This window comes from Oryctolagus cuniculus, chromosome 4 (assembly GCF_964237555.1).
Source record: "Oryctolagus cuniculus chromosome 4, mOryCun1.1, whole genome shotgun sequence".
Taxonomy (NCBI): Eukaryota; Metazoa; Chordata; class Mammalia; order Lagomorpha; family Leporidae; genus Oryctolagus; species Oryctolagus cuniculus.
Genome location: NC_091435.1, coordinates 5,744,273 through 5,759,169, shown reverse-complemented (window position 1 = coordinate 5,759,169; position 14,897 = coordinate 5,744,273). Strand labels below are relative to the sequence as shown.

The window sequence follows — 14,897 nt, the reverse complement described above, 5'->3', positions numbered from 1 at the left end:
TATGAACACAGTGGCATGAAACTAGAAATCAGTAACTAGAGGCAAAATTGGGAAATTTGCAAATATCTAAAAATTAAGAAACACATTCTTGAACAGACTGGCCCAAAAAGAAACCAAAAGTTCAATTGAAAAAAAGATAAATGAAAATGAAAACACAACATACCAAAACTTTTGGAATGCAGTACATAGCAGTTCTAAAGGAATACTTATAGAAGTGGGATACTCAGCAGACTCATAGAATGGCAGATGTCCTAAACAGCACTCTGGCCTCAGAGTCAGCCCTTAAGGTATTTGGATCTGGCTAAAAAGCCCATGAAAGTTTCTCAGGCATGGAAAGCCAAGACACTGTGGCAAGAAAAATGACCTAAATGAAAGATCTCTGTGAGTGAGATCCCAGTGGGAAGAATGGGCCATCAAAGAAGGAGGTACCTTTCTCTGAAGGGAGGAGAGAACTTCCACTCTGATTATGGCCTTGTCTAAATAAGATCAGAGTTTGTGAACTCAAGAGGCTTCTGTAGCCTTGGCAGCTCATGACAAGAGCCTCGGGTGATTACTGATGTCATAAATGAGAGTGTCAATTGTTAAATCAACAACGAGAGTCACTGTGCACCTACTCCCCATGTAGGATCTCTGTCCCTAATGTGTTGTACTACGCGAATTAATGCTAAAACTACTATTCAAACAGTACTTTATACTTTGTGTGTCTGTGTGGGTGCAGTCTGTTGAAATCTTTACTTAGTATATACTGATAAGAACAGATACTACACTTGATCTTAGCCAAAAGGCCTAGAAGCGATACTTAGTATATACTAAGTTGATGTTCTGTATATAAAGATAATTGAAAATAAATCTTGATGAAGAATAGGATGGGAGAGAGAGTGGGAGATGGGATGATTGTGGGTGGGAGGGAGGTTATGGGGGGAAAAGCTGCTATAATCTAAAAGTTGTATTTTGGAAATTTATATTTATTAAATAAAAGTTGAAAAAAGGAATATTTATGGTCATAAAACCTACATTAAGGAATTGAAAATTAAGACCTTAAATAAACAACATAAATTTATGCCTCGGGAAGCAGAAAAAGGGAGAACAAATTAAGAGCACATTAGCAAAGGAAAGGAAATAAAGATCAGAGCTGAAATAAACAAAATAGAAAACTAATACAAAAGATTGTTTAAAAGTTGGTTTGTGAAATATAAACAAAATTGACAAGACCAGCTAATTGACTAAGAAAAAGGCAATAGACTCAGATAAATAAAATCATAAATGAAAGGAGACATCACAAATGCCATGTAAATATAGAGGGTCATAAGAGACTAGTATGAACAATTATATACCAACAAATCAGATAACCTGGAAGAAATGGATAAATTACTACATGTTGAACCAGCTAGCACCAAAACATAAACAGAGAATCTAAACAGGCCAATATGAGTAAGGAGATTGACAGAGTAATAAACTTTCCAGAGATGGCCATTTGGGATAGCCATTAATTCACTGCCTGGTATGCTCACATCCCAGCATCCCTGATTCAAGTCCCAGCTCTGCTTCTGATGCAGATTTCTGCTAATGTGCACCCTGGGAAGTAGCAGGTGATGGTTCAAATACGCGGGTCTCATAGGAGTGACTCAGAGTTCTAGGCTCCTGGCTTCAGCCTGTCCCTGCTCTTGCTATTGTGGGCATTTAGGGAGTGAACCAGAGGATGGAACACCTATGTCTCTCTAGCTCTGTCTGCCTCCAGTAAAATAAATAAAGGAATTTTTAAAAATCCCATCAAAGAAAAGCTCAGGACCAGATCGATTCACTGACTAATTCTATAAAGCATTTAATGGAGAATTAATGCCAATTTTACTCAAAATTTTCCTAAAAATTGACAAGGAGGGTGCACTTTCCAGCTCGTTTTGTGAGGCCAGAACTATACTGATACTAAATCAAGACATGGCCACTACAAGAAAAAAACCAGTTCCTCAGTATCCCTGATGAACATAGAGCAAAACTCCTCAATAAAGTGCTAGCAAACTACAACGAAACACCACCTTACCTCAGTTAGGATGGCTAATACCAGAAAGACAAAAAATAAGAAGTGTTGTGGAGGGTGTGGAAAAAAGATAAATGTTCCCCATTCTTGGTTCTGATCCAGCAGCACCGCTTCTGGGTCTGTGTCAAAAGGAACTGAAATCAGGGTCTGCAAGAGAAGCTTGCTCTCCTGTGTTTACTGAAGCATTAGTCACAATAGCCAAAATATATGAAGAACTTAAATTCCACCAAAAGATAAAGAGATTATGAGATGTGTATATATTGTTCAGCCATAAAAATAAGGAAATCATGCTATTTGTGAGACTATGGATGGACCCAGAGGACAGCATGTTTGGGTGTTTTAAATTCAATTTAATTTTTTGAAAGGCAGAGAGAGAGAAAGAGATCTTCCACCTGCTGTTTCACTCCCTGTATGGCTGTAACAGCCAGGTCTGGAACTCCATCCAGGTCTCCCATGTGGGTGAGAGGGACCTGATTACTTGGGCCATCATCTGCTGCATCCCACGTGCACCAGCAGGGAGCTGGATCAGAAGCAGAGCAGCTGAGACTCAAACAGGCACTCTGATATGACATGCTGGCATTGTAGGTGGAAGTTTAGCTCCTTGTGCCACAGTGCTAGCCCCGAGAGGACAGTATGCTAAGTGAAATAATCCACGTATAGAAAGACAAATATTGTCTGATTTCATTTACACATGGAGTTTAAAATAGTCAAACTCATAGAGGCAGAGAGTAGAGTGCTGGTTACCAGGAGCTATGAAATGGAGAAAATTGGAAGGTTATAATTGAAAAGTATAAAGTTTCAGTTATAAAAGATAAACACATTCTGGAGATCTACTGTATAGCACAGCATAGCATAGCTAGCACAGCTCTTTTGTCAATTTAAAGTGTACTAAGAGGGGCAGGCACTGTGACTCAGCAGATTAAACCACTGCTTGGGTTAGCTGCATGCCACATGGGAGTGTTGTTTTGAGTCCTGGCTGCTCTGCACTTCAGATCTAGCTTCCAGCCAATGCATCCCAGATGGTGGTTCAAGGGCGTGGGCCCCTGCCACCCATGTGGGAGATCCAGATGGAGTTCCAGGTTCCTGGTTTTGACTTGGCCCAGGCCCTGGCTGTTGCAACCATCTGGGGAGTGAGCCAGTGGAAGACTTCTTTCTCTCTCTCTCTCTCTCTCTCTCTCTCTCTCTCTCTTTCTCTCACTCTGTCTTTCATGTGGATGAAAATAAGTAAAAACATATTTTTAAACGTTTCTTAGGAAGAGTGGAACTTAGTATGTTAAGTGTTCTTACAACAAAACAACAATGAAGAGGAGGTAATGCCCCTGTAGAAGCTGAGGGGTATGTTTACGGCCTTGATGGTGGTAATGGTTTCATGATTACATAATTATCCCCAAACTCAATGCGATGTTTACACTAAATATGTACAGCTTTTTATATGCTAATCATATATTTCAATAATTTTTAAAAAAAGAGTGAGATGCCCGTCCTCATGAGGTTTATGTAGTAGTGTGATGATAAACAAGTAAATAAGACCCTTTCACATAGTGGTGCCTGGAAGGAAAAAAATATGTCACATTATGGAGTGTGCTGGAGGCACAAAGAAAGGGACTGCCTTAGTAGGGGGAAGTGGGGCAGACCCCCAGAGGTGAGAAGTGAAAGATAAGATGATCTTGGATGAGGAGGAGGAGGAAGAGGAGCCTTCTTGATGGAGGAAGCAGCTGGTACAAAGGTTAGGCTCCACCTTGGTGTTTGAAGAATTGAAATATGGCCGAGGGCAGCTTGTGTTATGACTAAGGGAGCAGTGACTGGCACGTGGAAGGCAATGAAGAAGCAATGAATGGCTGAAAAAGAAGGAAGTGATGTCATTGAAGTAGACTCTAAGTAGAGGTCCACCTGAGAGGCTGAACCATGAGGTTGGCCCATTGGAGGAGGCCTGGGAGACTAGATGGTCCTGTTAAGGCAGTGTAGGCAATGAATGATGAGCATGTTGGCCATGGGGATGGAAATGAGTGGTAGGGGTGTGACTGGCACTATATTTTGGTGGTGGGGGGAACTAACAGGACTTGTCAGTGGATCAGATGTGAGGGAGAAAAGAGTTAGTAGGAGTAACAAACATCCAAATTATCATAAAGAACAAGAAAATGGATCATCTCTTGGAGCTGGCAATGTCGCATAGCTGATAAAGCTGCCACCTGCAGTGCCAACATCCTATATGGGCGCCAGTTTGAGTCCTGGCTGCTCCACTTCTGATCCAGCTCTCTGCTATGACCTGGGAAAGCAGCAGAAGATGACCCAAGTCCTTGGGCCCCTGCACCTGCATAGGAGACCTGGAAGAAGCTCCAGGCTTCCAGTTCATCTCTGGCCATTGTGGCCATCTGGGAAGTGAACCAGTGGATGGAAAACCTCTCTCTCTCTCTCTCTCTCTCTCTCCCTCCCTCCCTCCCTCCCTCCCTCCCTCCCTCTGTCTCTCTGTAACTCTGCCTTCAAATAAATAAATCTCAAAAAAAAAAAAAAAGAAAAGAAAAGAAATGGATCATCTCCCACAATAGAATGGTCCAGATAGTTGGATTCAGCAGTTTAAAGTATTATCACAGTTCTGGCTTCTTTTTAACAGAACTCCAAGTTTCTCACATGGGTAGCAGGGACCCAACTACTTGAACCATCACCTATTGCCTCCCATGGTGCACATTGTCGGGAAGCTGCAATCAGGAGTGAAGCCAGGATTTGAACCTATGCGTTCCAATATGGATTGCAGGTTTCCCAAGATCTGTCACTATTGTACCTTTTCCTAAATTTGCTTCATTCTTAGCCTGGAAATGAAATTCTTGGCATCATATCCTGATTACAACATTTAAACAAAAAAAAATTTCCTTTTCCTAGTGCTTCAGGCAATTGTTTTTACTCAGCCAGAATTTGTTCACATTCAAGGGGAATTGTTTGATCAAATCAGCCCTATGTCTGGAATTGAGCCAGGGGTAGAGGAAACACAGGCCTGGACTAAAGGAGGGCTCCTCCGGAAAAGACAAGGAGGATCATCAATGTGGCTATGTTCACCAATGTTCACCAGGACCCGAGGAGGAGGAACCGTTTGCCAGTCAGAGAGGTACAGGCACTCCAGAGAAAGCAGGTGGGTTTGGTGTGGGTACATTGGGTTTGTAGTACTTGGGGGAACATCCAGCAGGGAGTTAAATCTACAGGCCCTGAGCTCAGGGGAAGGACATTCCTTTTTTATTTAGTTGTTTAAAAGGTAGAGAGATGGATCTCCCATCTGCTGATTCACTCCTCAAATGCCCACAACAACTGAGGCCAGGCCAGGCCAAAGCTAGGAGCCAGGAACTCAGCCTGGGTCCCCCACATGGGTAGCAGGGACCCAGTTACTTGAGTCATCAGCTCCTGCAAATTGGCAGGAAACTGGAATTGGGAGTTGAGCCGGGACTTGATACTAGGCACTCTGATATGAGATGCAGCCATCCCAGGTGGCTTACCTACTGCACCAAATGCATATCCCAGAAGGGCATTTGTTTGAAGAAGAGATGTGAGCTTGTGTATGGATGAAATAAGACTTATAAAGCACCTACAACATGGACTGATGGAGCAGTGTCAGTGAATTCCAGGACAGAAGGTAGACTGAAGTTACAGTGCAAGGGAAGGAGAGAAATGGGTGCAACTCCCGACCCCACTGTGCTGTGTTGAACCATAGTTCGTCCCAAGAAACCTGGTCTCTGAGCCAGTTTGTCCTCATAGCGAAGATGGAAGATGGAAACATGGGTGGGTGTGAGACCAGCCTGTGACTGAAAGGGGTGGTAAGACAGGAGGTGATGGTGAGAACATTGGCAAGGAAAGCCTAGTGTCTACCACTCTGGTGGACATCTAGGCTGCTGCAGGAGAATGAGAAGCAGGAGCTGCAAATGGAAGTGATAATATAGGGCCTGACATAGGAGCTGTCTGCAATCACCATGATGGATGAGTGGGCCAGAAACACCAGAACACAAGGCATGAGTCCAAACATGACCAACAAAGAAGTCAGCACATGGGGTATGTTTCTAGCCTGCTTGCTGACTTTATGGGAGCATGACTGTGTAACTAATTATTACTAGATAAGATGATTGGGATTTCTATCTTTACAAGAGTTCTCTTCTAGCTGTCCATAGTTCTGATTGTTATTTTGGAAAGAATTTGGTCACATCCTTCTCTCCCCACAAGTCAAGTCTGGATTTCCAAATTTGAACATGAAGGATTCTTTTCTCCCAGATCACTCCACTTCTGAAGCTGCAGAGAAGACTCACTCCCTCCAAGACCAGCCACTTAATACTCAAGACAGCACAGTCTTGAGAGTGCTCTGTGGCTGCGTGACAGCCTGGTAGCCAGCATCATGGCAGAGTGCCTTTGAGAAGGGGGGGTCAGGAAACTGGAATGCAGGGAGGACCCCACTCACTTTTTGGTAACAACCCTCTCACAAAGATCTATCAGGGTCTAGATCATTCCTCCCAGAGGCAATGGACAGGCAGTGACCCCAATAACCTAATTACTTCCTTCTAGCCCCACCTCTTAAAAAGCATACTTTTTTTTCTTTTTCTTTTTTTTTTTATTTTATTTTTGACAGGCAGAGTGGACAGTGAGAGAGAAGGACAGAGAGAGAAAGGTCTTCCTTTTGCCGTTGGTTCACCCTCCAATGGCCGCCGCTGCAGCCGGTGCACCGCGCTGATCCGATGGCAGGAGCCAGGAGCCAGGTGCTTTTCCTGGTCTCCCATGGGGTGCAGGGCCCAAGCACTTGGGCCATCCTCCACTGCACTCCCTGGCCACAGCAGAGAGCTGGCCTGGAAGAGGGGCAACCGGGACAGAATCCGGCGCCCCAACCGGGACTAGAACCCGGTGTGCCGGCACCGCTAGGCGGAGGATTAGCCTAGTGAGCCACGGCGCCGGCCCCATACTTTTTTTTCTTAACATTGCCACACTGTGAACCTACAAGAGATTTTCTGCCTGCTGGTTCACTCCCCACATGCCCACAACAGCCAGGGCTGAGCCTGGCTGAAGACAGAGCATGGAACCCAATCTGGGTCTCCTATATGGGTATCAGGGACCCAGGTAGTTGAGCCATCACCTGCTGCTTCCCAGGGTGCACATTAGTAAGAAACTAGATTGGAAGCAGAGGACCTGGAACTCGAATCACTCATATTGGATGAGGTTCTGTTAATCACTGTGCCAAATGCCTGCCCAGGGACTTCCTGTTCTGACACTTATATCTTTGGAGTACAAATCACATCCAAACCATTGCAACACTCTATGTGTAAGTCCCTAGAGTTGTAAGTATGAAGTGTATGAAGTCTGTAACTAACGCTGTATAGTTCTGCATCCATTCCTATGGACTTACTTCTAAGGATACAGTTTAAAAACTTGCCATGGGATCCCAAATCCCCTTAAGCTGGGTGGTAAAAATACCATCTTAAATGTTAAAGTAGGGCTGGCGCCGTGGCTCAATAGGCTAATCCTCCACGCTCCGGCATCCCACATGGGTGCTGGGTTCTAGTCCTGGTTGCCTCTCTTCCAGGCCAGCTCTCTGCTGTGGCCAGGGAGTGCAGTGGAGGATGGCCCAGGTGCTTGGGCCCTGCACCCCATGGGAGACCAGGAAAAGCACCTGGCTCCTGCCATCGGATCAGCGCGGTGCGCCGGCCGCAGCACGCCGGCCGGCCGCGGCGGCCATTGGAGGGTGAACCAACGGCAAAGGAAGACCTTTCTCTCTGTCTCTCTCTCTCACTGTCCACTCTGCCTGTAAAAAAAAAAAAAAAAAAAAAAAAAAAAAAAAAAAAAAGGTTTCTTTGGGGGAAAAAACTATGTGTACACCCAGAGGAGGAAGTTGTCTTAAGTGTGATTAGATGTTGCTCCATATCTGTGGCTGGCAGTGTTGGCCAAGACAACAACTTAAAGCACAGAAATATGTCTTTTTTAAAAAAAAGATTTATTTTTTACTTATTTGAAAAACAGAGTTACAGACAGAGGTGGAGCCAGAGAGAAAGGCCTTCCATCTGCTGGTTCACTCCCCAAATGACCACAATGGCCAGAGCTGAGCTGATCTGAAGCCAGGAGTCAGGAGTTTCTTTCAGGTCTCCCATGTGGGTGGGATCCAAGGACTTAGGCCATCTTCTACTGCTTTCCCAAGCTATAATAGAGAGATGGATCAGAAGTGGAGCACTTGGGACCTGAACTGGTGCCCATATGGGACGCTGGCACTGCAGGCCTGTGCTCTAACCCACTGTGCCATATTACTGGCCTGGCTAAATTTTGTCTTAATGCTACTACTACATTTTTCAAGTTAAAGAGATTGCTCTCTGAATCCTTTTCTGGAGCATCATGATTGATGAAGAATTCATTTTTGTGTAACTTTTTTTTTTTAAGATTTATTTATTTATTTGAAAGGAAGAGTTGAGAGAGAGAGAGAGAGAGAGAGAGAGAGAGAGAGAGAGAGAGAAAGAATATCTTCTATCTGGTAGTTTAATCCCCAGTTGGCCAGAATGGCTGGAGCTGGGCCAATCTGAAGCTAGGAGCCAGGAGCTTCTTCTGGGTCTCCCATGTGGTGCAGCCAGGACTTGGTTTTCTGGTGCCACAGGTGGTGGCTTTCCCCACTTTGCCATGGCTCCAGCCCCTGTGTTACCTTCTTTAAGGAAAAGAAGGACCATAATATGTGGCCTTTCGTTATGGCTAAGTGATATATAAAATGTGAAATGACTTAATTTTCCTCTCCTTTCAGAGAGATCATAGTTTAATTGAAAAAACAGTTGAGTCATGTTTTCTCTGCTCATGGAACATAGGTACAGCCTAGTTTTATTCTGTGACTTGGTCTCTCACCACAAGAGCTTGCGTCCTCTTCCCGCTGAGTGTATTGCTCACATTTGCATGTTGCAGAATGACCTTGCAGTGGATCCGGCTGAGTGAGTAGCTCGTCACTCTGAACTGTGTATGTGAGGATCTGTGAGGGCGTCTCATGATCAGGTCGCACCTGTCTTGTTGCCTGAGCCCAGTTACTCTTTCCTTTCATAGGGCTCAGTGGGATGACAGATCTTAGACTTGCAGGTTAGTGTATTTTGCTTCTGTGTTTGTTTGGAGTACTTTCAGAGTCTTGGTGAAACTTGTGTGGAACATTGCAGCATGCTCTCTCGTCTCTGAGCCAACTAAAAGGAAAAGGGATTTGCCTCCTTGGGGTGTCACTATTGAATCCAGTGCTACTAGGAGCAAAGAGATCAGAGGTTGCATTTTTCTTTTACAATTTTCTAACACAGACCCCTAAACAATCTAGTGTGTTTTTGATGGGAGTGAGATGAAAAGTGAAGTATCTGAAATCTCTACTAACTTTCACATGCTCAGCCTCCACATTGGGTCAGGCCCTCTGTACTTAATGGTGTCCCAGTCTGCACTTTTGAAAAAAGTCATACATGATCCACATACAATCCTGTTTCATGCACATCCCTCCTTTGTTTTATGTTATCTTTAAAAAGATTTACTTTATTTATTTGAAAGGCAGAATTACAGAGAAAGACAGGGAGAGACACAGAGCTAGATCTTCGATTCAGTCCCCAGACAGCCAAAATGGTCAGGGTGGGGCCAACCTGAAGCCAGGAGCCAGGAGCGTCTTCTGGGTCTCTCACGTGGATGCAAGGGCCCAAGGACTTGGGTCATCTCCCACTGCTTTCCCAGGCACATTAACAGGGATCAAAAGTGGATTGGGCCGGCGCCGCGGCTCACTAGGCTAATCCTCCGCCTAGCGGCGCCGGCACACCGGGTTCTAGTCCTGGTCGGGGCGCCGGATTCTGTCCCGGTTGCCCCTCTTCCAGGCCAGCTCTCTGCTGTGGCCAGGGAGTGCAGTGGAGGATAGCCCAAGTCCTTGGGCCCTGCACTCCATGGGAGACCAGGGTAAGCATCTGGCTCCTGCCATCGGATCAGGGTAAGCACCTGGCTCTTGCCATCGGATCAGCGCGGTGCGCCGGCTGCAGCGCACTGGCTGCGGTGGCCATTGGAGGGTGAACCAATGGCAAAGGAAGCCCTTTCTCTCTGTCTCTCTCTCTCTCTCTCTCACTGTCCACTCTGCCTGTCACAAAAAAAAAAAAAAAAAAAAAAAGGTAGGTTGGCCAGGATTCAAACTAGCACCCAGATGGGACGCCAGTGTTGCAGACTGGCTTTACTCACTATGCCACGCCATCAGCCCTCTTCACAGTCACCTACACAAAATCCTGTGTCATTTAAAAATACTTTGTGCTACTGTAATTATTTATAGTACCTGTGGTTATTTGTTTAGTTAAGCCCAAGGAGAACAAGGACTGGGGGTACTTGGCTCACCACATACTTGATGCGGCAGTTAGTAAAGTATCTAACACTTAGAAGGCTTTGAGTCCTCTTTTTTCCAAAAGTTAGGAAAGTGAAGCAGTGGATAGAAGACCTTTCTCTCTGTCTCTTCTCTCTGTAACTACCTCTCAAGTAAATAAATATATCTTTAAAAATTATGTATATATATGCATGTATATATATGTATGTATGTATATATATATAAAAGATGGCAGGTGGTACACTGCATGCCACATCAGAGAGCCTGGGTTCAAGTTTTGGTTCCACTCCTGATTCCAGCTTTTGTTACTGTGCATCCTGGGAGGTGACAGCTGGGTTGAATTCTTAGCTTCCAGCTTTGGCCTAGCCCAATACTGGCCACCGGGGGGCTCTGGGGAGTGAACCAGCAGATGGGAAATCTCTCTCTCCCTCTCTCTCTCTCTGCCTCTTCAATAAATAAATTTAAATAATAAATAATTTGATCCTGGTAAGAAACCACATAAAACTTACCATCATACTATTTTTAAATGTGCATTTCAGTGTTGTTAGGTGTGTTCATATTGTTATGCAATTAATTTCCAGAACTCTTTCAGCTTTCAAATAATAAATCTGATAAAAAATTGCCTAGCCCTGCCCCCTCCTCGATCTTTTAAGACTGTAGCATTGGGGCTGGCGCTGTGATTTAGAAGGTAAAGCGCTACCTGCAATGCCAGCATCCCAGGTGGACACCAGTTCAATTCCCGGCTGCTCCACTTCAGATCCAGCTCCCTGCTAATGTGCCTGGGAAAGTGACAGAAGATGGCACAAGTGTTTTCAAAACTGAAGCTCCATACCAATTAAACACCTTCCCTTTCCCCTGGCCCCTCAGTTCCTGATAACCACAATTCCACTTTCTGTTTCTACGCGTTTGACTCTTTTAGATACCTCACATAACCAGAATCATATAGTATTTGCCCCCCCCCTTTAAATAAAGGAAGAGTGTGTAGGGGGATGTGGGGAGGATGGAGGGAGAGAGAGAGATCTTTCCTCTACTGGTTCACTCCCCAGATGTTCATAATAGGTCGGGCTGGGCCAGGCCAAAACCAGGAACCAGGAGCTTCATCCGGGTCTCCCACTTGGGTAGCAGGGGCCCAAGCACTTGGGCCGTCTTCTGCTGCCTTCCAGGTGGTAGAAGGGAAGCTGGATGGGAAGTGGAGCAGCAGAGACTCCAAATGGCACTCCCATATGGGATGCTGGCAGAACATGTATGTAGTGGCTTGACCTGCTGTGCCATAATGCTCACCCTACAGTATTTGTGAATTTGTACCTGGTTTATTTTACTTACCTCCAGGTTCATTCATACAATAGCATATGTTCGAATTTCCTTCCTTTGTCAGACTGAATAGGTAGACCACATTTTGTTCATCCATTCTCCTGTCACTGAGCACTGGGTGAGTAATGCTGTTACAAACACAGGTGTGCAACACTCTAGATTTCTACTTTCAATTATTGCTTTTCCAATTCTTTTGCATATAGTGTATCCCTGGAGGTGGGGTTGTTGGGTCATAGGATAATTCTGTTTTTGATTTTTTGAGGAATGGCTATACTGTTTTTCCCAACTTTTACTTTATGAACATTTGTTGATGTTACAATCTTTTTTTAAAATTTATTTTTATTTGAAAGTCAAGTTATTGAGACAGAGGGGCAGACAGAGAGAGAGGTCTTCCATTTGCTGGTTCACTCCCCAAATGGCTGCAATGGCTGGAGCTGGGCCAAACTGAAGCTAGGAGCCAGGATCTTCTTCTGGGTCTCCCATATGGGTGGCAGGAGCTCAAACACATGGGCTATCTTCCATTGCTTTCCCAGGCACGTTAGCAGGGAGCTGGATCTGAAATGCAGTAGCCGGGTATTGAACTGGTGTCCACATGGGATGCCAGCGTTGCAGGTAGCGCTTTACCTGCTAAACCACAGTGCTGGCCCCAATGCTACAGTCTTAAAAGATCAAGGATGGGGTCGGTGCTGTGGTGCAGTGGGTTAACGCCCTGGCCTGAAGTGCCAGCATCCCACATGGGCACCGGTTTGAGACCCGGTTGCTCCACTTCCAATCCAGCTCTCTGCTGTGGCCTGGGAAAGCATTGGAAGATGGCCCAAGTCCTTGGGCCCCTGCACCTGCGTGGGAGACCCAGAAGAAGCTCCTGGCTCCTGGCTCCTGGCTTCGGATCAGTGCAGCTCCAGCCTTGCAGCCAATTGGGGAGTGAACCATCGGATGGAAGACTTCTCTCTGTGCAACTTTTTCAAATAAATAAATAAATAAATAAATATTAAAAAAAAGATCGGGGATGGAAGGGCTAGGCACATGTTTTTGTCAGATTTATTTATTTACTTGAGAGGCAGAATTACAAAAAGGGAAAGACATACAGAGGTCTTCCATCTGCTGGTTCACTCCCCAGGTGGCTGCAATGGCCAGTGCTGTGCCGATCCGAAGCCAGGAGCCAGGAGCTTCCTCTTGGTCTTCCCATGTGGCTGCAGGGTCCCAAACACTTGGTCCATTCTCCACTGCTTTCCTAGGCCATGGCAGAGAGCTGTATAGGAAAGGAGCAGCCAGGACCCAAACCAGCGCCCACATGGGATGCTAGCACTGCAGCCAGAGGCTTAACCCACTATGCCACAGCGCCAGCCCAATTAGGACGATCCTAACTACATGGAGCACCAACAGTATAGCACTGGCACATGCTTATCATCAAATATTTTCCCAGGTCTTCATTATGAACATTTTAAACATTTGAAAGAGAGAGGGAGGGAGAGACAGAGAAAGAGGTCTTCCATTTATCTGATGGTTGACTCCCCAGATGGCTGCAGTGGTCAGAGCTGGGCCAATCTGAAGCCAGGAGCCAAGAGTTTCTTCTGGGTTTTCCACACAGGTGCAGGGGCATGAACACTTGGGTCATCCTCTATTGCTCTCTGAGGCCATAGCACAGAGCTGGATGGGAAGAGGAGCAACCGGGACTCGAACCGTTACCCATATGGGATTCTGGTGCTGCAGGCGGAGGCTCAGCCCATTAAGCCACAGCCTGCCCCACACATTCACTTTTAGCCTCCTGAGTTGCAATTCAGATTCATGACCTCTAGACCTGTATGACAACACATTTCTGTAATGTTCGGCCATCAAGTCTGTGGCAGTGGATTCTAGCAACATGAAGAAATGAACAGTTTGTTATGAGCTTCATTTGCTAGCTCAGGCTGTACTACAACTGGACTGACTCACACTGCGATGTCAGCAGAAGAATTCCGCCTTCAAGCGCTGGTGCTCATTTTGAGGGCTGCCCCAAGGAAGCAACAGAGGAGCGGAGTTACTCAAATCGGGCTGCGTCTGCAGGCCCGGCCCCCAAGGCCCTCTCCCACCTCTGCTAAGAAGTCTTGGACACGCCCCAGTGTCAGAATCTCGCACTGGGGCCGGCGCGGTGGGGCCTGGGCCAGTTGCCTGCGACACTGTTAGAGTCTGAAAAAGCCCACCGCCCGAGGAACGACTCCAAGAGACTTTTCTCTCATGCAACCAGCAAAGGGTTAAAGATTTATTGATTATCCAGCATGCTGGGGCTGTCTGATCATACATGAACAGAGCAGCCCCGAATAACCAAAGGTTAGGGTTTATAAAGGCAAAAACCGCAAAACCGGGAAGGGGGGAATACATGGTTGCTATGCACAGTTGCTATACACAGTTGCTAAAATCAAAAGAGAGTACATAAAATCAAAAGAGAGTATATGGTTACTGGGGTCAACATAACCTAAAACCTAAGTGAAATTAATATTCATCATAATCTTGACAATACCAGTTACAATCTTACAATTAGGACTTGACATTAATGTAAGACACAGACAAATCACATCTTTATTATTAGCCCAGGTAACCCAGGTGCAACCTTTCTACTTTTAAGCTTGAGCAATCATGCTAGGGGGTTTTTGTGCTCTGCCAAGGGTGATGTAGTGCACTGCTATTGTCCGACTATTTGAGATCATGGTTGCAAACCAGAGTTTCACGGTGGGGGGGGTGCTTTCCCAGAATGGAGTCTCAAGTGCTCCAAAATGGAGTCCCTACTGTCAAGGTGCTACTTCACTCTGTCTTATTTTTACAGCTGTACCAGGAAGGTTTAAACCTGTAAGCTTAAGCTTAATTTTTTACACCCGCACATATACAATTTTAACTCTTCAACACCAGCATTCCACGTGAGCACGGTTCGAGTCCTGGCTGCTCCACTTCCAACACGCTTCCCTGCGAATGTGCCTGGGCAGGAAGTGGAGGACGGCCCAAGTCCTTGGGCCCCTGATTCCCGTGTGGAATTCCAGGCTCCTGCCTCTGGCCTGGCGCAGTCTCGTTCACTGCAGCCATTAGGGGAGTGAACCAGCAGGTGGAGGCTCTCTCTCTCTCTCTCTGTCTCTCTCTGTCTCTGTAGTGAACCAGCAGGTGGAAGCGCTCTCTCTGTCTCTCTCTCTCTCTCTCTCTCTGTAGTGAACCAGCAGGTGGAGGCTCGCTCTCGCTCTCTCCCTCTCTCTCTCCCCCCCTCCCCTCCCTCCC

General features: G+C 45.9%; 1 pseudogene; it reads right to left on the bottom strand.

The window, feature by feature from the left end:
- Positions 1-707: 707 nt before the first annotated feature.
- LOC127487599 (U2 spliceosomal RNA) lies at positions 708-797 on the bottom strand (annotated as a pseudogene).
- Between the last annotated feature and the right edge of the window lie 14,100 nt (positions 798-14,897).